This window comes from Onychostruthus taczanowskii, unplaced genomic scaffold, assembly GCF_017590055.1.
Source record: "Onychostruthus taczanowskii isolate IOZ18803 unplaced genomic scaffold, ASM1759005v1 scaffold88, whole genome shotgun sequence".
NCBI classification, from domain to species: domain Eukaryota; kingdom Metazoa; phylum Chordata; class Aves; order Passeriformes; family Passeridae; genus Onychostruthus; species Onychostruthus taczanowskii.
In genome coordinates, this window is record NW_024506773.1 from 1,092,433 (window position 1) to 1,116,762 (window position 24,330).

A 24,330-nucleotide genomic window follows, 5' to 3' on the forward strand; every position below is an offset into this window, starting at 1 on the left:
TGCTGAGATTTTCATGAGCATGTGCACAAATAAGTCTCGTTTTGAACAAATTATAGAAAAATACCCATTGGCTGTTCAAACCTACTACTTGGGCCAAAAAAAATTTTACTTTTATATTTTGTATTATAGAACTCCAGATGTCAAGTGATTAGGAAAAATTACATTTTCTGTAATATAAAACAATACAATATGCTGGTAGAGCACTTAGCACAGCGGAGTTGCCATCTCTTGTGGTCTGTGAGCACTGCCCTAGGAAACATGATTAAAAAATTGGAGTTCAACAGCAGAACTCATGTTACTGCTTTTTGTTTAGCAAGCCATGGATTGAAATAGGAGGAAGATGCACATTTATCACTGGTATATGACAACACACTATTTGCTTGAACTAAAAGAGAGGTAGAAGTATCATATTTAAACTCATTTATATTTGTGACAATTTTAAAATTGAATCAGGAGCAACCTTATTACAATTTTGGTGGGACCAGTTTTGCAGCAATTTTCTTTGCTTGTAGAATTATAAACATTTCTTCCCATTCTGGAAAAACAAAACAAAAAATATCCATATTAACAAAATTTTGATCAAGTTCTGTATCAAACTTTACCACAATTTTTCACAGAGTTATTTAGACTGAAAGGAAGTTTCAAGTGCTTTTCAATCTCACTTTATGCTCAAAGTAAGGCTGACTTCAGAGTCAAGTGAGGCTACCAGGGCCATGTCCAGTCAAGATTTTAAGAGTTCCAAAGCCTCACCAGATGATTGTTCAAGTGTTTGACCACTGTCATGCTGAAAGTTTTGCTTTATAACCCATGATTTTCCTTGCAGCGGTTTGCATTAACTAACCATTGTCCTTTCAATGTCTCGTGCACCTGAGAGAAGGCCCTGTATTGCATCTTCTCTAACAAGACTCCTACAGGTAACAGAAGATCCCCTCAAATGCCTTCTCTTCTCCAGGATAAAGAGACCCAGGGCCTTCAGTCTTCTTCTCAGTATGTCATATCATCCAGCCCCTTCACTGCCCTGGCAGCTGTCCGCTGGACTGGCTCCACTTTGTTAGTCTCTGCTAGTGGGAAGAGACAAAACCAGGCATAGCACTTTCAACACACAAGTGCTGCAGAGTAGGGAACAGTCCCTTCCCTCAACACAGCAGTTACCTCCTGGCCAATACAGCCTCCTGCGTGATCAGCTTTGTCTGTCACAAGAGTGCGCAGCAAATTCTCCAGCTTCATCAGCACCCGTGCAATTGTACATACTGACTTATTGCCTCCCAGTCTGGGGGTTTTACAAGACTTACAAGGTTCCTGCCAATCCACTCCCCTACCCTTTTGAGGTCCCCTTGGGTGGCAGCCCTCTGCAAGTCTCATGAGAATACATTTAGCCCTGCTATCCATTAATCATTTGAGACACTTTTGTATTTAGCATTATTATGCTGCATTATAACTTTGTACAGAAGTCAGAACAAAACTATTTTTCCATACCTAAGAAACCTGGTTTTGTTATTAATCATCTTGACAAAGCTATTAAGGATGATTCTAATATTACCAAAAATCAGCATTCTTTGACAAAACTGTTCTGACAGAAAAACATCATCTCTTCTTTGGATTAACACTTACACATAATACTCTAAGTCCTATTTTTAGCAAGATTTGGGATTTTGAGATGAGTACCTGCCAGGAAGCTGATACATTGGAGGGAAATGAAGATGATGAAGAGCCTTGAGGGGAAGCTGTATGAGGACCAGCTGAGGTCACTTGATCTGTTCTGCCTGGAAAAGAGGAGACTGAGGGGAGATCCCACTGCGGTCTACAACTTCCTTGTGAGGAAAAAAGCAAGGGCAAGCACTGATCTCTACTCTCTGGTGACCAGTGACAGGACTTGAGGCCTGAAGTTTTGTCAGAGGAGGTTTAGGTTGAATACTAGAAAACTGTTCTTCCCCCAGCGGGTGGTTGGGCACTGGAACAGGCTCCCCAGGGAAGTGGTCACAGCACCAAATCTGACAGAATTTAAGAAGTGTTTGGACAATGGTCTCAGGAACATGGTGTGACTCTTGGGGCTGTCCTGTGCTGGGCCAAGATTTGGACTCGATCCTTGTGTGTTTCTCCCAACTCAGAATGTTCTGCTATTGTGTATCAGAAGGACAAATGCAAAACCTGAAGAAATTTCCAAAGAATCTCTGAGGATCTGGTGCCTATGTTTCCCATGTAAGAATTGCAGATTCCTTTTCCCCACTCTACTGGTAGGAACAGTGTTGCAGATCCTCTAAAATTGCTGAAATAGGACAGAGCAAAACAAGCTTTGAAGTATCATCCTAAAGAGAACAAGCCCCCTCTACAAAATCCATAATAATCTGTTCCATGTTTGTCCAAGTTTTGAAAGTGATCTTCTTTCATAACTTTATTCTATGAAAGAACACAGAAGATAAGCCTGCTTTTTATAGGCTTATTAAGTTTAAGCAACCATCTTCCATTTTATATGGAAACTGCAAATGAAAGAGAGATTTCCGATTTTCTGATGCTAAAGCATTCATAATACAGGTATGACCTAGATAAAATAAGCTTTCACTCCTGGTGAATTCAATGGGATTTAACATGAGCTGATCTCCGAAGTACCATTACCTTCACATAAAAGAGCTCCAGCTAAACATGTGGTGAAGCAGCTAAGCTGGGGTCTATACTGATTCTCATAGCTGTTGAAGGACTTATGTTACTTAATGTAAATTGATTTCTCTATTCAATTTGACAGATACAGAGAGTGATTGGTATTATCTATTTTTTCAAGCTTCCATACTCTCCAATAGAGCACTACCCATTCCCTCTAAAGCCCTTCATATGTTACAAAGGCAGGAAAGGGCCCCCAGAAGATCATCTGTTTACATCAGCCTTGTAGAGAGCAGAGCTTTTTGATGAGAAAGGTGGGAAATGCATCAGCACTTTATTATAGCAGGGGTTATGATAAAGAACTTTCATTCAAGTAGCAATCTATAAAATGCCTGACAAATTCGATAGTTACTAACTTCTGTTACCAGGGTAAATGGCAGCATGTTTCTTTCTGGCTAAAGGTGTAAAATAAGGAAACCAAACATCCAAATTGCCAGGCAATGCTCAACTAAAATAAAGGACTTTTCACTTGACAGATCATAAAAGAGAAAATTGGTCCACTAAAAAGTGATAGTGGGGAATTGGCAATAAGGATGAAGATGGCAGATTTGTTAAACAGTTATTTTGCACCAAACTTTCCAGAGGACAAAGGAGACAGAGCTTTGTTTTCTCTTCACAGGATGTACGCTAGAGGACTGGAAAACAGGAAACCTACAAACGCTATTGAATGAAAAAAGCCTCAAAGTGTATTATGGCAAACAAATTACATCCTGGTTAGCACAGTTGAGGAAAAAGGGTGATAGGTGAAGAAATTGTATGAAAGACATTTAATGAAGATTTTCATGTGATTAATTTGATTCAAAATATCCACTGTGGATCCTTAGGTGTCCTGCTTAAACTAACTCGCTTTCATTCTTAAGAGATAGTATTGCTGCAGCAGGAGTAAGGGAACTGCAGTGTTCCATACACTTACATTTTCAAAGAGTAATAAGATTCCACACTGAAGATAATTGAATAAGGCAGAGAGTTATGGTACACAGGTAAAAATAATAGCTTTAGGATAGAAAATTAGCTCAAAAATAGGAAACAGTGAAGAGGTAATAAGAGGTGTGAAGGAAAAGAGTTTACTAGTGAGATACCTCCAAGGTCAGGTAGCTTTTAACTAATGCATGCGAACAATTTAGATAAAGAGGAAATCTCACCTTTTCTATGCCTGCTGCAGTTTTATCCACAGGGGCTGGACAAGAACATACAATGGAGGCCCAGGATATACAGAGAAGAGGTGAAGCTTGGTCTTAGTTTGTTGACAAAAAAAAAAAAAAAAAAAAAAAAAAAAAAAAAAAAAAGTAAATGCCACACAGCCTTGATTATGCAAAGGTGTACAAGGTATCATGTGGCTCCAGACAGCTGGGAGTGCAGCTAATGGGAGAGCTGGGACAGCTTGCTTGCAAGCCTTCAATTAAAATAAGCAATTCAAGTACGGTGGTAGTTACTCAAGTTAAGATTTATTACAACTATGCTACAAGATAACACTTGCCAGTTTTCTCATAAGTAGATGGACATGAGCAGTCATAAATTCAGGTCAATATAATGGTCCTCAAAAACTGTGCTGAGGGAGAAGGGAGAGAAAAGATAATGAGCTGCAGATGGAACCCCTAGGAGATCATGTGCTCCCTATATGAAATATACTTGCGGCAGAGACAAGGTTAAAACAGGACTGGGTTTCCCATCTTTCCCCAGCTTTATAATGTTGGTCTTCAGGAGATTCCTGACAGCATTTTTCTGAGCAGAACATTCTTTACTCTCCTGTAGAGGTTAATTCAGGCACAGAAGCCTTGAAAAAACATAGGGAAAAAAACCCAGTAACCTAAAAACCCAAAATCTATAGTGAGTATGGTGGGAGGTGGGAAGTATGAGGAGGGAGGAGATACTGCTGCTCTCTTTTAAGGCTTTTACTGGAACCTTCTGGTGTGACAGGAGCTCCAGACTGAATTTTTGAGGCTAAAGTCCTACAGGAATAATTAGCGCTTAAATTTCTGTTGACTTAGTGGTCAACAGTGCCGCCTACATGGACATATCATGGACAGCTTGAATTCTTCTCCAAAAACAAGAGGTTCAGAGTGAATTCACTCCCCGTATGAAGGCAAAGTGGCTTTGAAGAAACATCAGTTTAATCAGAGAGGAGATGACACAGGCTGTGCAGACTCAGCTGCAATTCATACTGAGGAAGGAACAGAGTGGCATTGAGCCCAGAAAAATGCTGGATTCCTTCCGGTCATGGTTTAGGAATGTTATTCCCCAATTTAGTGCTCCCATTGATGCACTCTAAGCCATGTGCTGGTCACTCACTCCCTCCCTTCTCTCCTCCCCCATTCAGCAGGCTGGAGAGGAGAACTGGAAGAACAAAAGGTAAAGATCACAGGTTGAGATGAAACCAATTTACTGGAAACAGCAATGAGATAAGAAAACAAACAGTGACAGCAACAATATTAATAACAGTGTGTACAAGAACAGTGTGTACACACCTGAAATGCTCACCATGTGGAAAACCAGGAATACATGAATCACTGCCGTGCTGCCCTGACCAAGGAAAGAAGCCTTCCCCTGTTCCTGGGAAATGATGTGAGGTGTTACAGGATTACCTCCAGGTCCTAGCCATGTCCCCTCCAGCCCACAGCAAAAATTAACCTTGTCCTAGCTGGAACCAGGACACTTCTGCATTAACTTGCTAATTTAAAAAGGAAGCCTGAGGATTTCTTTAGGCAAGGCACAGAAAAATCTGAACTCTACTCATGCCTTTTTTTTTTTTTCAGAGTCTTAAAACTGGGAGGAAGTGTCTCAGCAATGCAGATTTGACACTTGTAGAAAGTCAAGGACTCCGACCTGCATCAGAAACAGTAGAAGCAAGGGAAAACAGTTCAGCATGTATATAGTGCTGACCAAGCTGTGTAAACAGGTACTTTACAGCTGGAATTTTCACAATGTTGTTACAGAAGAGAGATGAGATACAATGATTTATTAGAGAAGCATTCATACCTTCAGTTCCCTCCCGCACCAATGAGGATTTTTAAAATCCATTTAGTTTGCTAACTAGTGTTAGATCTGAAGTGTCTTTACATTTCAATTCAGAATTACCCAGCCTACATATTAAAGTACTTATCCAAAAGACATACACCCACTGGCTTCCATGGAACATTGGTCTGGGTGAGGACAATAATTTTTAACAGAATATGGACCTTTGTATAAACTAGCTAAAAAAGATTTTATTCAGTGTCATACTTCAGTAGATTTATGTAATCCGCTTGATAATAGTGTTTTATATTTAAAAAATAAATTCTATTTCTCAGGGTGTGAAATAATAGTCTTATCTCTTATTTAGCAGTGCTGAAAGACCACACAGTACTTTTTCTGAGAAGAGCCATAAGAATATAGTCTTCATGCTTAATCTGTTCTCCAAAGCAGTGATCTGCGTCCTAGATTTTGATAATGTTTTATGACTTTGATGAAGGGTTCCTTAGTTTAATAACAGCAAGTAGCATTTCCTGCTTTCAAGCATTGTGGGTTCAAACTAATGTTCAACCTAATTAAAAACATTGTTTTATCCTCAGAACCTGTTCTAATCATTTGTCAGAAGAGGAGTTTGAAACAATTACTGTGCTTAGGCAAAATTTGGAAAATAGTGATATCTCAAAGTGACAGAAAAAGCAGCAGTTTCATAGCACCATGGAATTAAGGAAGTTAAACAAAAATATCTTAACATGTCTATTTCTATCATAGCTTCTTATGTTAGAAATAGCTGAGTGGAGAGAAAAATGTCTTCTCCAAAATAAAGAGTAAATGCAGATATGAATTAGAACATTCTTCCCTCAAATAATGTGTCATTGATTTCCTCTAAAATAAACAAGGATATTTGAATATTTTTTCCTGAGGTTTGCTGACAGTTTCAAACAAGGAGTGGCAGTAAATTATTGGCACTACTATCTTCTGCTGTTGAATATTCTTATTAATGGATACATGTATGAGTCAAAGAAACATGGGTTTGAGATGGGAGTTTTTGTGAAGCTTTGGATAATGCAGAAGAACATGTTTTTGTTCTGGAAAATGCAAATAGTTTTATTGAAAAAAAAAAAGAAATGTCTCATGTCACAGACCCATAATCAGTGGACTCACAAATCTGGCCACAAAAAAATCCTTACAGATCCTAAGTCTGTGCTAGAAGGCTCCTATGAATTTCAGTATATCTTATGCAGTGTCTTTCTTGAGCATGGAAAGAATGAAGACAAAAAAGATGACAGAACTGATAGCAAAGCTTTCCCATCAGTGTGATCAGAAGGTCAGTGGGGTCACAAAAGTTAAAGACACTGCAAAGTTGGAATTCCCCTCTGTGCTAAATAGAAGTGGCCAGAGGAAGTAGTAGAGTTATCAGTGTAAAGGTACAATGATTCAGATACAGAAAACCAAGATTCCCCAGGCCCATTATTATTCTCAGAAATGAACCTGTTTCTGTTTATTTTCCCCTCACCATACTTTCCTATTATTGCCCAAAAATACGTACTTCTAAAACAACCAAATGAAAGGCTCCTAGGGATAGGAAGTCTAGGTACAAAGCTTGCAAATGTCAATTTTCCACATGAATCATATTTAAAAGTGACTTCAGAAAAGATTGCACACTTCTCAAAAGCAGTAACTATCACCCCATGCTATGTTCTGTAAACAGCACGAGTGACATTATATATAATTATGCCTGTCAGGAAATTCTAGGCAAACCCACTCTACCAGAGCCTTTCAGACAGAAGTTGCAGCAGCCTCACTGCAATGTACATTGGCCAAAGCTCCTAAAAAGTTGGGTTCTAATTACGTAAGATTGACATGGGCATAAATCTCATTTTCTCCAGTGCACCCCAGCAAGCAGACTAGAACTGCCTACCAGATATTAACCACTATGTCATGTTCATCACCTCTCTAGTAAGAAGCTGTTATATTGTGATGGATGACTGGTTAAGAGTCATCCCAAAGGCTGTTTGTAATCAAGAACCTGGCAAAAAAAACAAAAACAAAAACAAAAACAAAAACAACAACAAAAAAAAAGTTTTACACAGAGCTGTGCTGATCCATGATCAAGTTGAATAACTGAGGGAAAAAAAACATCAGACAGACTCTCTTAATTGACTTCTGTGTAGTTCCCTCTGCTCTGCACCTGCATAAGGCATGAGTCAGCCTCTCATGCAACTTGAAGGTCCCTAATCTCAGCCAAGGGGGCTTTGAGTGTCGCAGCAGCCAGGTACATACAGGGCACTGTATGTAGTGCAGGTACCAGCAGGTGTGTGATGACTTTCATGCACTTGCAGGTTACACAGACATTGCAGGTATCAAACCATGCAATACAGCTGTATTGCTCACACTACATTAAGTCTGCTGTTTGCATCTGCTTCCAGAAATAATCTGGCAACTAGTGCTGGCCTGCTTCTTTGAGCATTAAATATTAGTTTGCAAGGGAACATAAAAAGAGGCATGGGCAAGTTCAGATGAAGCGTGTTCAAAGCTGTGAATAAATCTGTCAACACAGCACAGTGCTGCACTCTGTAGAGATACCTGCACTAACTCTGAAGCAGTGTCATGCTATTGTAGCCCTACTGTTATGGAGAAATACTTCCAGCTTGCAATGCTGTCCAAGACATAACTAGAAAGCACTTTAACATTATCCCAGGTTTGTCTTCAATCATTCTTAGCTCACTCTTGCAGTGCAGAAGACTAATCTTGTTACCCTGCAGAATCGAGGCTTTAAAATAAGATGCTACAATGAAATAAGAAATCGAAACAGGTCAAAACTGCAATACTTCAACATGACTAAAGCATATTGCAAACACTTCACAGAGAAAATACAGCAAACTACATCAACTATAACTGATCAAAACAGAATTGCGCTTTATCACTTTTTTGGTCCTCAATTAGAAATAAACTATTTTACACATTCAGAAACATATTTACTAGAACTCCAGAATTAGGTTCCAAATTTTTGTGCTAAAAAGGAACCTATTATTTAAGGTAGTCTGTACTTCTTCTGCAGCTATAAGTGTCTCCTTGAAAAATTAGGTGCAATCCTTTCTGCTGTTTGTTCACACCATTCAAAAGAAAATCTGCATGAGGGTGTAAAAATCCAGTGCATAGGTTTTTTGGTTTTTTTTTTTTTTTTTTTTTTTGGGGGGGTTTTTTTTTGTTTTTTTTTTTTTTTTTTTTTTTTTTTGTTTTGTTTTGTTTTGTTTTGTTGCTGTTGGTTTCTTTTTTCTCAGAAATAGCACCAGCAGAGGTTTCAATATTTGAGACAAAGCAATTAAGCAAGGCATTCTAGAATGGAGGATCTGCCATAGCATGCTTTATATGTAATTGTTTCTCCAATAACTGTTCTTACACATTAATTGCCAATCTCTAGCTATTTAATTTTAGTGTCATCTTACAGCAATATAACATCTGACCTCCTCTATTTCCATTACAAATTTATAAGTGCAAGGCATAAATAATAATAAGTAGGTCCAAAATACCTTCCTTTTACTGTTTTACAATGGTCTGGGCTTAAATCTAGGTAGTTAGGTATTGAAGTTACTCAGACTCTCTTTGAGTACCATGAACAGCAGCTCTAGCTTCTGAAACTTATTTTCAAAGACTTTCACCTACATACATATGGATTCCAAACTTTATGAGTGGTAATGCTCACCATTTTTCTTTTAACTGTTTCTTCTTGGGACAGTGCAAAATATCCAATCAATCTCATGACTGTAGACTACTTTTATTGTTTATTTGCCATTGCTCAGGTTTAACTACAGAATAGGTTTCATTGCATGGCAACTCAAACTAATGCTATTAAATACTTATGAAAAATACAGTGAAATTTCTGGAGATCTGATCAAATTTTATTTATTTTCTTTTTAACTAAGGTGTTACAGTTTGTGAGTACCAGTGGACCCAGAAATAAGCAGTGAATGGGATATAGCTGAGAAAAGGGCAACCCAGAGGAATTTCTCCAATCCCATCTGCCATGCCTGGAAGCTGTGGTAGTCTCAAACTCCACAGGACTTCAGAATGTTTAGTAATTCTGTCAGACACAAGAATTTTTAACAGGATCAAACCCTTCATGTACTCCTGGAAAGTTTTCAAGTGCTGCATGGCTTCATGCTGAATAGATGAACTGTACATAGACTCCTGCAGGAGTTACTGCACATAAGCCACATTGTGTTTTTCACTCTTATAAGGAACCACAGGAGATTTTTGGCTCTAATATTTTCATATTGAGAGCAGTGGACCACTCAAAAATCCTATTCAAAGTAAAGATGATGTTAAGCTGAGGTTTATGACATAATATTCTTTAACAGTTAGAAGTATGCCTCTTTCAAAATCTGCTCTCCATTAAAGTATAACAGAAAACCTAAAACTACTTTGTAGTGGCTGCAGCAGACTAGGAAACTAAAATAAATACTTATGAAAGTCATTTTTTACCACACTACAATGTACTGTTCAGTGTCAGATCCTCTTTTCTTGATTAAAACAACCCCAAAAGAACAAACAGAAGAGCCAGTTACAAGCTGATCCAGGAAATGAATCTTCCCTTCTTTCTAGAACCTGACATAATCACAGTTGCAAGAAGTTGCTTTCTTTTACTGATCCCAAAAATGTCTAGTTCCTACTCAGCCTATGTAGTAAAGTAAAATTATGTTTTATACTCTGAGTGATCTAAAGCAAAGTGCTGGGGCTGCAGACCTAAAGAGTCATCTTTGTTTCAAACAACCACAGATGTGCAGATGAAATTTCAGTTAGCCAGGTATTTTATACACATCCTAATCTCTAGCTAGATTAAGCTATTAATTAAAAAAAAAGGAGAAAAATGTTAATGACGAGTCAAAAAGGCATAGGAAACAAGGCAAGATATTGGGGGTTAACTCCAGTGGGCAGCTAAGTATCACACTTCTCTAACTTTATTCCCTCCCTCATGCCCAGTGGGACATTTTTTCCCAGCAGAAGAAAATGAAGAGTAAGAGAAAATTTATGGGTCAAGATAAGAATGGTTTAATGAGTAAAACAAGACATGAAAGAACAAAGGAACAACATAAGATGTGACAGTACTCATTCATCTCATCCCATGGAGGGATTACTGGTCACTCAGACCATGAGAAAAATTCCCTAACCTATTGTCATGGTTTGACCCGGAAGTACGGTTTTGGGAAGTTATGGTCAAACCAATCAGTGGCCAAATTTTAGATTGGCACCTGGTGTGGCCACTGGGGATGTGGATACGCCTCTGAGAACACACAGGGGTTAAGAGCAGAGCACTCCCAGAGAGACTTCCTCTTTGGAGTCCGGCAGGTGAGCAGATCGGACCTATCCTCCTCTCAATTTTACTGTTGGACATGACACAGCATGATGAAGCTTTTTGGTCAGCTTGGGACATCTGCCTGCTTGCATGCCTCCCCCCGCCCGCCCCCGCCCCCAGCCTCCTCTTGCCCACTCCCAATCTCTTCTCTGGGCAGGGTGGGAACAGGGCAGAGTAAGAAGAAGATAAGTCCTTGATGCTGTTCAAACACTGTTCAGCAATACTTAGATTTGAGTTATCAGTGCCACATGAGAGGACAGCAGCTAAAAATGCTATAATTTACTGCTCTGCCTCTTACTTCTGCTTTAACTTGCTCCCCATCACAAAGTGGAAAGGTTTTGTGCTTGTTGGTTTGGATATTTTTCCTCCTTTCTATCCTTCCCTTTAGGAACTGAAAAATCTTCAGCCAAAGTGCTTTAATCAGTGGAAAAATCCATGTGCATGTCTCAGCATGGAACCTGCCATACCCTGAAACTTCCATTTTATGTAAAGACATTTTGTACAATAGCATCAAAGAGATCAATGCATGGAAGTATAAGGCCATTGTAGGATCTTGAAGCCACTTCTGATGGCAACCAACCGTGTGATGATAATGGATTTGAGAATCACTGACTCCTAATCATCCCTTGCAAGTGTGCTATGCTATGGCCCACATGTACAGATTTCGGCTTTTGTTGCATAGTCTGATTCTCAGCTAAGAATGAGTGAAATTTTATGAAATATGACATTTTATAGGTTGCAAATTTTTTATCATCCTATATTTATTTGATTTACTTCTGAGAAAAATTATTCTAGGTGCTTTAAGCCGATTTTATCCTCCTCCAAATACTCAGATAATATATGGTGTATTTCACTGGATACACATATGCAGCTGTTATTTCCAGTGTTCCAAGGTCTACAGAATGATACCAAGCCTGTTTCTCTGAACAGTGCCACACTTTACCTGCTCTTAGAGAATGATCTCACTTTGGTGTAGTGCTCAGCATAGTCTTTCAAAGAGATAGCACCTGAAACCATTTATCTATGTCTCATATGAGCATAGGAGGGGAAGACATTGCAGGAAACTCTTGGTCAGTCTGAAGCCCAGATGAAAAGCTCCCCTTTATCCCAGACAGTACAGGTTATCAAGATCCTGCAATCCTAGAAAAAAATTTAACTTTCAGAGTCAAAGTAGGTAAGAGTTATCTGAACTGATCCTAATCTTGCTCCTTGCTTTAAAAGCCTGTCTTTCTCCAATCAGCCATGCATCAGTGGCAGAAATATGCCACTTCACTTGGCAATAGGGAACTGTTGATTGATTGCTGTACAAACTGTGCTGATTTACATGATTTTACCATAGAGACTAAAGGTAATTTATTTTAGGTGGCTGGGACGACATCAGATCCTTATAGCATGCTCTGAAGTTTGTTTTACCTGTCTTCAAAAGAGATTGAAATAATTTCATTTACATAGTTATTTTAAAATTGGGTCTCAGTTAGTTAAACCTCTCATTCTGACAAATTGCCAAGTGATTTCTTAAAATAGGTAATTTTGAAGACAGACTATTCTTTCAGTCCACTCCCTACAATGGCTTTTTCTAAACCAGAGATTCATATTTGCTACATTATCATAAGAAATAATAAAAAAAGGTCATTAAGCAAAATAAATTTCTTTAAGGAACATCTTTAAAAATGTATGAAATGTACTTTACTGTCATTGGCTTTCAATTAAAACTGACTAAAGTCTACAAAGGCTATGTTTACAAATGTGACAAATTCAAGTGAGAAGGGCAAGTGAGATTAAACAAAATTTGTAATAATTCAGACTGGATGCTGCCTTGCTTAATATTTTCCTGCTCTTTTTGAACTTTCCATTATGCTTGATAGGATTTGTTTGGGATTTATGGGCATTCTTACAGAGATCACCTGAACTTAGTGGTAGACCAATACATAAAACTAATATCTGGAAGTGCATCAGGTTATGCCACATTTTAGAATATTGTCTCATGGAGCTTGTTTTGCAGTTATACTCAAACCTAAGTATTCAAACCTAGAAACTGGAAAGGAGTTCTTCAAAAGATTCAATGAAATTTGATCATATGGATATAACCGTAGCCATAATTTTGCCCTAAAAAAATCCACTACACCACTAAAAGACAGTCAAATCTTGTCAAAGTTGGAGACATTAAATGAAAAAGAGCTGAGTGCCAGGTGGGATGCAATAAATGTCAGCAAGACAGCAGGTCTCTGCAGCTGACAGTCTGCCTGTCCATGGAAAGCAACTCCAAGCAAGAGAGAGGACAGTGACTGTGCCCAGAAAGACCCTACTTTCAGACATCATGAGCTGTCTCTGTTCTTTTAACGAGTCTGGAGTCAGGAAAATTTTATTAGCTTTTAATGGGTCCCCTAGAAAAAGGGGTAAGGAAAGATTAACACCAAGACCAGCAGAATTGCAGCTGCCTGTCTCACCTCAGACACAAGAAATTGAACAAAGCAGAATTACCAAAACCCTCAAGGAGAAGATAAGGAAAATGGAAATATAGAATGTATTGAGTGCCAGCTGCAGTGAAAGGTGCTACTATTGGGATCAGTCTGCAAGCATGACAGTACCCTTCAGCATCATGTGCTCAGTGCTATTCTCCAGAGTCGTCACAGTCCAGTGATGGAATACAACAAGACATCTCACATGTATTTAAGCTTAATAACTGTAATACTGGTGACAAAAGAGCAGCATTCTGACTGCACAAATTGCCACCGTCATCATTACACTCTTCATAGACTTATATTTAATGGCAACTGAGTTCCTGCATATTGTGTATACCTTATATTTATATGGAATACTTTTTCGCCTTTGCAATGTAGGCAAAGAAAGTCAGGGAAAGGAGCCTGAACTGCTTTAGTTGCAGTCACAAAGCAGTACTGAAATTTCCCTTGCTTTATTAAGTGCAGGTTGCTGTGGATCCTCAAGTTGTCAGAGGGCATGAGAGGGATGTGTAGAGTTAGCACCAAGAGGGTTCTGCATGGGGGAGGAAATACTGCAGCAGCTGGAAGTTCAGCTCCTAAACTCCCAGAGGAGGAATACTTCCAGAAAACTTACCCCCTTCTCACCTGTACCCATGCTAGAGGGAAATACAGGACAGCAGTGCGGCATCACAGACTGTTCATCCAGACACACTTGCAAGGGGCAGGCGTGACAAGCTAGCTGGGAAATACATCTGCAGAAAACCATGCACAACTCCAAGCTGCCATTTTTTCCCAAGCCCTGCCTAATCTGCAGTCACATCACCAATGAGTATAAAACTTGCCACTACAATCTGAGTCACACTGCTCACACTTGTCTCCCACCTTTCCAGAGTTACAGCAGCTGAAAGGAGGAGCAGCTTTTAAACCATGCTGAGGTGACTTTGACTATCAGCACACTGTGCATTTTCTGAAAGACTGGCTCTGCTATTGCATTCCTGTTTATTGAGATTATATGGCACTATTTAATTTTAAGAGCAACTGCAAGTTTCTTGTTTTCTTCCAGTGCTCTCATACTTTAAATCTTTATATGAACCTTAGGGATGAAGGCACTTTATTTTTAAAAGAGCCAGGCTTTGTACCACATGGTCACCAAGGCTAATACAAAAGTTATCTCCCCCACCCTCATGTGCTATTAGATGACAGGCCTCACTGTCCACAGCTCTTCAGCATTCTCTTATACAATGTGTTCTGTGAAGCATAGAAGGTGGCCAGGTATTGAAGTGCAAAGCTGCAGTTTTTGTCCTTGGAAGCCCAGCAGAGCTGTATGGGCACAACAACTTCCATCTTCAGACTAGTACAGCTTTCTCTGCTTCCATATAAAGAGGTATATCTGTGGCACAAAGGCACCAGTAGCCACTGCTTGTGGTGGGCTGGCCACACTAGCAAAGCTAGCCACTGCAGATTCACACCTCAAGAAAAGCTCCGAGATAATGCTACCTACAATGCAACCCCAGAGTACATGCAGAAGACCCAGGCAATAAGCTAGAGCAGCAGAAAATAGACCCAGCTGTATGTGCAGTTGCAGCATAGCTGTAAGGACTGAATTCCCCAGTCTGACTTAAATAGAAGCCGCAGGGCCCATGGGCAGGTGTAGTTGTGGTCCCGTGTGAAGCCTGGTAAGGGCAATGAAGGGTTATTAGAAATTTCAGTGTCCTGTCAACAGATTTGCTGATGTCGGCTCTTTCTGGAGAACTTGGCAATAGACACCAGAAAGAGTTTAAATACATAGAAGGTTGCTTGAGAAAACTAGCAGTGGCAATGCTCTTAGAGACTGAAGGTAGGTCCTTTCTGCAGGGCTCATTTCAGTCCACTCACAGCTTTCCGAGTTGCTGCAGACACTGTGTAAAACCACTTGGCTCAAAGCTCCTCTGAGATGAGTCTGCTTACTCCTCTTTCCACCCAGCAATCCTGTGCTCTTCCAAGCCCTTTTTATCTCACTGTACCCCACTGACCCTTCAGCTCCAATAGATAATTTTTATTGTGATTTGCTCCTTGGTTACACAGATTTGTCACTTTTTCTCTACCTTTTTCTCTGACTGTATAAGAAACTTTACCTGAAAAGGACTTTCCACCTGCATTTATGTGAAGGTCCTCCTGAGTCCCCTTGTTGGGCTTTTTATGGTTTACTTTATGCAGAGTTTCTGCTCTTTGGTCTCCACAAAATCTTATATCATCTTTTTTGTCTTCTCTTTGTCACTCAGGAAAGCTGGGCTCACGTGTCATTTCTGCTAGTTCTCTATCTAGTTCTCTGCTTGTTCTCTATCTGCTAGATCTGTCTCTATCTAGATTGAGACTCCCTAGGCTTTGGCTAAATTCTCTGTTTGCAGAATGAGAAATGTTCCCAGGCCTTGTTTCCCTGCGGGGGAATGGCATAGCCTGTAGTCCATCACACACAGCAGGCACAGTGACAGGGTGCTTGCCCCCTACTTATTGTTTTACTGTTTACAGTTTCACTGCCAAAGGTTAATGAACACATTGTTCCAGGTCTAGAAAATACATGACTGCTTCAGCTGTTTCAGCCCTTTCTCCCTTCAACAGGAATTCTGAAACCAGTATCTTCTTGACAGGTGCTATCCTCTTTCATTTTCCTTTGCCTAAATCTTGGACCACAATATTCTGACATTATTTCAGACTGTATAGCAAGGATTTTTCACTATGCTATAAACTTTGAAGTCCTTTAAAAAGTGTTGTCATCAACTCTTTGAGATTTTCTCTGCAGTAGATAGTAGGTAATTATCCTTTTTCTCTTCCTTAGCTCTGCACATCAACCAAAACTTTTTGCTGGCGTTAAAAAAGGTATTGATAAATTATTTTCTTTAATATTTTGGAATGTAAATTGCAATATACATCTCAGTATTGAGGACCCTTGCAAGAAAGCTTCTTAATAGGATTTCAATCAATATTTTAGGAATGCACACCAAAGTTGGACATATGAAGACACTAAACTGCTGAGTTCAACTTAGTCCAGCCAAGAGTCTGGTATGACTGAGTACATACAAAACAGATTATTAGGAACCTAAATAGCTACTTCTATAAACAGGTGACTGCTTGTGATGATGTTAGCTTAATGTAAGAGGTTACTGCCTTCTTCAGCTGGAAATTGTTTCCTCAACAGAAAGTAGCTGATGTTTACTATGATATTCTATTCTGCAGACCAATCAAGTTCACTTGAAAACTTTTCAGAGTTTATTGCACATTGTAATAGAAAAAGAGCTGTTGTTGTGCCTCAGCTGGAAGAAAGTAACTTCTATTAGGTGTGTAATAAGTTGTATATGTACTTTTGTCTGAGAGGTCAGGGAAGTGCACGGTCATATGATTGGTTAAATAAAGTGGTATGGATTGTTTGCTTTTGGACTGGGAAACTTAAATTCCACTGCTCTTGAATGTTAGGCACCAAAGTGCTTTTCTTTTAGATTTGGATCTTGCTCATAGTCTGAATTGCAGAGTTTCATTGAGGAAAGGAGACAGGTTTGAAAGATGTAAGAATTTTCAGTCCTCTCATTGCATTGTGTTATACAGAAAACATCAAATATATTTCATTGCAGAAGGTATTAATGTGACTTACTTACTGTTAAAGTTGCTATTAAGCCTCAACAGAGAAGGACACGATGTATGTTTTATTTATTCTTACAGGCATTGGTTTCCTTCATAAATGTGTATGCCTTGTCTATACTAAAATGTAAGTTACTTAATTTCATGAGTCATCTTCACCTTCATCCCTCCTAAAACTTCTCATTTACAGATACATTCCTGCCAAAGAACTGAGCTGACTTGCTTCAATTGCTAAGAGTGCTGCATGAATCTGAAGGCATATCTAATGATCACATGTAAGGAGTTGCAAGTAAACTCACCCACGTTTTTAGAAAATTAGGAGCCAGGAAACATAGTTAGACAGCAGTGAGTGGGAGGTAATAGATTCCAAGGTGGTTTGCTCAGTCTCAGCAGCACACTGCCCATAACCATAGTACTCCCAAATGAATGTTTTGAGCACAAGCTGAACTTATGTCGATATGGAATGCATTGGAACAGCACATAGGAAGGCCACAAAAATGACTGTACAATAGAAATATCAGAACTGGTTCAAGACAGTAGAATAATATGAAAGCTCCAATTTATTGCCATAGATGCAAATCTTAAAGGCAAATAAACTTTTATTACATCAAAGGAATAGGGATGTACTGAAAACCTTCTGTAAAGGAAAAGGGGGACAGCTGAGGCCACCCATTCCTGAAGACTAGCCCAGACCCAACAGATAATATTTCTAAATTTATAGTAGGGCCCCAAAAAGGCGTTCAGTAGTAACATCTGCATCTCAGAAGTCTGCAGTTTCTTTTGTAGACTCCCTGACATGTCTTCCATGATAGGATTTTACATTTTACAAATTATCCCATGTCCTTTGCATCTGTGACTGTGCCATGTTCAAGCAGCAAGTGCTACTTTGAACTCCTCTGCTCAAGACACAACCCTGTATGTTCCAAATGATGGATCTTAAATCCTACAGATCCCCAGTCTCCCCTCTGGACTTGCTGTGCAGTTGCATTGCTGTTCACTATTTCCAGTCCGCTACATACAGCATGAATTGTGAGTATCCCCCTCTTCTGGTGCCTCTCCCCCTGCTATTCAGGCACGTCTCTCCAATCCTCTCTGTATTATCTATGTGACTGGAGTGCATGGATTTGGGGGCTCTTTTTCTATTTGGCACAACTATTGTCCAGAAGCAGAACTGATGCCTCACAAAGCCAGCACTGTTCATGGGCCTGCTGTCAATCACACCTCACCTGCAGAGGTGAGGGCACTATCTCAGCCAGAGCTCTCTCACTGCCCATGGTAGGAAAGACATAATTCAAACCTGACAGAATGGGATGCAACACATGGGAGTAAAACAACACCATGAACACAAAGGACACATGGAGGTTAAGCAACACAAAGAACCCAAATGTAATTAAAACTATGTAGTTTGGAGGATGAACCATGCCCTTCCTGAAAGATTCCATGAATTTGATTTCCGGTCATCCATTTAATTTAATTTTTTTCTCTCCTTCTGCTAGCAAAATGCTGTCAGTTGCATCATCAGAGCTGATAATCTTAAGTGATGGTTTCCAAAAAAGGTGCTCATCTTTTTTCAGGACTGGTTGTTGTGTCTTTTATGTTTCCAGAGAGCTGCCAAAGTTGGCTGGAAGCTCTGCATGCTTAAGGCAGTAACCACTAGCATCATTCCTTCATTAGAGTAGTGCCTGCTTCTGGACCCCTTGATTGTGGAAAAAGTGCTTTGAATTCTAGGGCCAGCATCAGCTGGAATCAGCCAGCACCTTGGCCATAGGCTATCGGGGACTGTGGAGAGGAATCACTGCTGTAATTCTTCTGAGGTTTTCACTGCTGGTACAGGGACAGCAAGCATCCTTCAGTGAGCAGAGTTAGAGCTGTTGGCTCAAGCTACAGAACTGGATCAGAAAGCTTGTTATAGACAGACAGCCCAGGTACCACAGCTATTGTTCATGCATGTTTTGTCTTGGAACCCTCCTTTCAAACTTAACTATTAAGTGATCAGTTTATCTACATAGCTGTGTCATACAGGTCTATTTATTGCTACTCTGGTGGGCTTCACATTGTTGATAATTAGATTCACTTAACAAATGCAGAATTCATGAAACACCCAGAAAGAATTATGTGTGTGGTAGGGAAAGACAAAAAAGTATATTAATTTACAGAAGTATTGTTAAATCTTAGTTATAGCTCCTTGAACCTCTTTCTCTTCATATCTAAACTTTATAGCATAGTACAAGGTACAGAGTTTCCTTTCATGTTCCAAGTTTACAGCTGAAAAAATACATATTAATATAGAAGCTGTAATGTATTCTGAGTTAAGCTGTCATAAAATCTAGGGCTTTTCACATCATCACTTTTGAAGGTCAATGCCACAGAGAAGAAGAAGCATCTGTACTGGATCACCATGAACGTTTGTAATACATTGCAATAAATACTGCAATATATTTCATTTTTATACGTTTTTGATGAAGAGGCAAAAGTGCATCTTCAACAGTAGCTTTTCAAAAATTGCTCATCTGTTTGGAACGGCTGTAAAAGAGATTGAAGCTAAACATTATTCATAGATACATTACAGCTCTCACTGAGACCAGAGCTGAAATGAGAAGAGTTTTCCAATGATATTTCATTTGGAGTATTGATTTTTCTGAGCTTGTCCCACAAAGCTACTGCAAGAGTGTTCCAGGAAAGTATAAGAAGATGTAGATTATCATAGCTGGCTTTCTTTCCTAAGTTTGTTTTTCTTCGAATTGGGTTGTAAACATTTTGCTCATTTTGGGCTTTAATTCTCCTAGAACACCTAACAAAGAAGGTAAAAACTGCTCCTTTGCAGAAATTTTTTGAAAGTGAGGCTATCATTTGCTTTTCAGAGAGTGCCTGAATCAATTCAGAAGAGATGAGTGGAACACTTTTTCCCCTCACTTTTGCCCAACAATGAAAAGTAACATTTTTTTACTGTGAAATACTTGCCAACAGATTAGGTTGCTGGGTGAGGAAACCTGGAAAAGCCCAACTAATAGATTATAAACATTGCAATAGACTACTCCATCTGGGAAATTTTACTCTGTGAGAAATCTGACCCTGATTTTTTTATTTGCAGCAGATTCTCTAGTACTTAAGCTACAGAATTTACTTTAGGGTGGCCTGAGGACTGGACTGTTCTGAAACTCCCTTATGGTATGGTCAAATGATCTCATTAGGTCACCACAAAGTGCAGTGACAAAGGAGCAAGGGGACTGTACTGCATTTGCTTCTTATGACAGTTTAACCTTGAGGAACTGAAGTCAGTCTGACTCCTGTAGGGAGTGTAGGCAGTGTAGGCAGCTCCTGGAGTAATGGAATGTCCTGCTTTTAATCTGTGCTCCCATGTGCCTGGGGGCTGCTGATAAAAACACAACTGCAGGTTTTCAGCAGTTTCTAAAATGAAAAAGAAAAGTCCATGGAAAGGAGAAAGAAGAAAGAAGAAAGAAGAAAGAAGAAAGAAGAAGAAGAAGAAGAAGAAGAAGAAGAAGAAGAAGAAGAAGAAGAAAGTCTGTGACGTCAATTTAGGGTGCTGTCTGCAGTGCACCAGGACACAGAGGGTGGTGTGAGTGCCAACAGCCTCCATGGGCATCTTCTACATGCTCCACCTTAGTGCAGCTCAGTGTACACTGCCAACAGGGAACTAGGCAATTCAGTACTAGCTTGTGCCACTCTCTCTGCTGCCTTACGACGGCTTACACAAAGTGGTAATTTTCAGCTTTGCCTGTGGATGGCATTCCTTGAGGGTATTCATCCCCTCCTGATGCAGGCCATCAGCATATAAAGTTTCTATCAGGTTGCAAATAGGCTTTATGGGGGACCTCTCCCTCACAGCAGCTCCAAGCGTGACACGAAAACCTGAATGGAATTGTCCTTTTTGTATTTGAATGACATACCAGAGTCAGCTGAGTCCCTAAAAAAAGCACTGTTTTTCCATTCCGTAATGACTTATTTATTTCACTATGCATTGTATTAACTACGGAATATCAACACATTGCACATGTTCCAGAAGAAAATGAATTAATAGTAACATAAAATAGTTGCAATTTTATGAACTCACAATCCTGTGTGATCCTTTATTAAAATATGTTGAACAGTGGCTATTATATTTAGATCTGCCTTAGATGAATAAAATGAAAATGTCAGAAAGGCTGGATTGTTATAGTTCCGTGAAATACTGAAGTGGTTTCCCAACATTTCACATTATAATGTGAAAACTACACACACACACCAACCCACCAACCAACCCACCAACCAATTAACCAACTAAACAACCAAATGAAAAATTCTAATAAAACGTGGAAGTTCAACCTTTTTTTCTCCACATTTTAGGGTGTTCCGAACTCAAAGAATCTTATACCATAAATGTAAAGATAGTGACCAAGATCTGCAAGTATCTCAAATTTGGGATGCCTGTATTAGAGATCTTGGATGGGATTTAAAAAAAAAATCCCTTGGAAAAATGCTTTCATGAAAAAAACTTGTTGTGTAAACGTGGGTTTTTTAGCTAACTTCTTTGTCACAAACTGATTGATGCAGGATGTGTTTGCTTATCAAAACTGCATCAAAAAGAGAGGCAAAATAGCAACTGACCCCAACCTTACATTTTGCACCTAGCATATTATTTGTAATAATTACAAAAAAGGTTTTTTCAGCCTTGCTCATTTTACACCTGAACCTACTATTTTAAAGGTATGTCAGCACCAAATTAGTACCTTGCCTCTGTGGCTTTTCACAAAAACTTTGAAAGACATAGGCTTGAGCCCATGTAAAAAGTGAAAGATCATTTGAATTTATTAAAAATATTATTAGTTTTTTAATTCTATAGACTATTTTCAATTTTAGGAAAAAAAAATCCAGAAGGGAAAATAAAACAACAACAACAACAACAAGAAAAAATTCCAACTCTGAGTTAGCTACTCTAACTTAAGGAACTCTTAAATTACCATTTAGTTATGAGAACCTACAACAAGCAATTTTTCTGGGCTTTTTTTCATTACATTTTTGCTTGAAACTGCATAGAAGGAGTAGGCATAAGTGGAGACAATAAGCAGGTAAATATTGAGCAGATTTATTTGAAAGTTTGTATCTTCTCCCACTGATGGCAGCAATAAAGCTTTCAGCAGTGTAAGACTCTCAAGAAACATTCTCTGAAACTATGGCCAAATGGGTCTATTTTTCACTCAAAGTGTGTACCATGTGGGGGCCATAAACTGCCACAGGGTCACATTTAACAGGGGAACCAAGCTAAATAAAATAAGAACCAAGCAGGTAACTTAGTCTCCAACCTTCCCCACCTCCCCACCCTAATATTAATCTTAGTGATTTGAAAACTGAGTTGGTTTTGCTTTATAAATAAATAAATCACTTACTTTGACACTTGGTGAATTTAGCTGGAGGCAAAATGAGGTCTTTTGAATACTGTTTGTTCTTGCACTGTTTCTGTCAGAAGCCCAGAATCTAGGAGTAATGAAGTTTAAGAGAGATATTTTCTTCTGAGATCTATAAGGAATAAATAGGTTGAGCATATATTGTGTTCAAAAAACCAAAGAAAACGTCCAAAACCATGCAAATGGTAGATGTAAGTTGGGAGATTTTTAATCTGTGAATGTCTGTTGGAATGTTCTCATTGTTGTTACACAGCTTCTGTATGGACTTGCCACTCGTGCCACTTAGATTTAATTCTTTCCATGCAGTGATCACAGATGACTAATGACTTTTGAATTACATTTATTAATGCTTTGCACTTGTTTCAGTTGCTGTGTGTGTTCAGACAGAGGAAACAGAATACCCTCAGATTTTCTGTTTGGTTTTCTTCCTCCTTTCACCTTGACAGCCTTAGTATTGAAAAAATAAATAAGTAAGTTTTTTTTCAATACCAAGAAAAAGGCTTCTGAAGTACCTTAAGAAATTATATTCAATACACCATTTATCCAGTTTTACTGATCATATTTTCAAAGCATATGGTGCAAAATTAATGCAACATTTCAATGCAAGATTTAGGAAAACATAAAACTCTGGAGTCAGAATTTCAACATGTCTGCATATCTTTTAGGGCTATAATTATTTAATTATGATGACCTATTTCCAAGTGGCAAATTCTAGTGCTGGACATTTTATTCTGAAAAGCCTGTGACTGTTCAGTTCTCTTATAGCGGAAAAAAAAACATTATCCAAAATGATTGAAAATAATCAAACCCTTGTTCTCTTTTAAGAAACTAAAATGATCCTGTCCTTTCATATTGCTCCAAAAATAAACAAAAAAATATACTGCAAAACAGAGGAAACTTATGAAACTTCACTTCTTATTAATGGGGATTGTTGTTATAATATCATGTGTTCCTCATCTAAATATGTTTATTGTAATGGCTACGTGGGACCAGCATGAATATCAACACGGCCTGAAGGCCAGTGTTTCTGCAATGGTTGTTAGTTAAGGAGACATTAAAATGTACTAGGAGAAGGGCAGCCATTTCTTTGCCTTTCCTAGTCAATATTCTAATTTCATTTTCACATAATCCTGAAGATTTTTCTTAGATGGAGTTCTCAACAAAGGTTACAATCACCTTTCAGGAGAATTCAAGACCCACTGACAGATCCAAAAGAATAAGTGTTGCAGCAACGTGGATGGGAAACAGAAAGAAGGCAGATCATGCTAGGTACAGATTATATTTTTATTTGAGAAGATACTGGCTCTCTGTAGACGACTGAAATAGTTGGATCCAACTTTTTTTGTTTTTCAGTTTGCCTGAATTACAGTAAGGAGAACACATGGAGTAAAGAAATCAGGAAATAGGAAATGGTGTGTAAGATGGTTTAAGAAGTTAAGGGGACATAAGTGAAAGTAAGGGACTTTCACAGTAGAGGGGAGCTGTTAGGAAAGCATCTCAGGTTTTAGAAAAAGCTGTGATCAGATTTTCTTTGATGACCTTTATGCAAGAAAAAGACTTCTAACTCTAATAATGAAACGTGCATATGTTGCAGACCTGGAAGACATCACCAGAAAGTATAAAGGGATGCAGAGACAGTTTGGAAAGCCAAGAGACACCAATCTGATGTGGTCATTAAAGAAAGAGCTAATATTTACTAGACAAAGTCATTTTAGCAAAGATGGATGGAATGAATACTTCCTTACAAAACCCTGTTAAGAGTTTATCTAGAATTCAAAACACAACTCTAATCACAAAGGTTCAAGAGAGATTAATTCAGTGTGGCTAATAGGATGGCAGGGGGAATAAAGAAACCATGCTGCAGTCAGAAAAGAGGTGTCTGCCTTGCTGAGAGAACAAAAATCTGCACTGAAAGAGA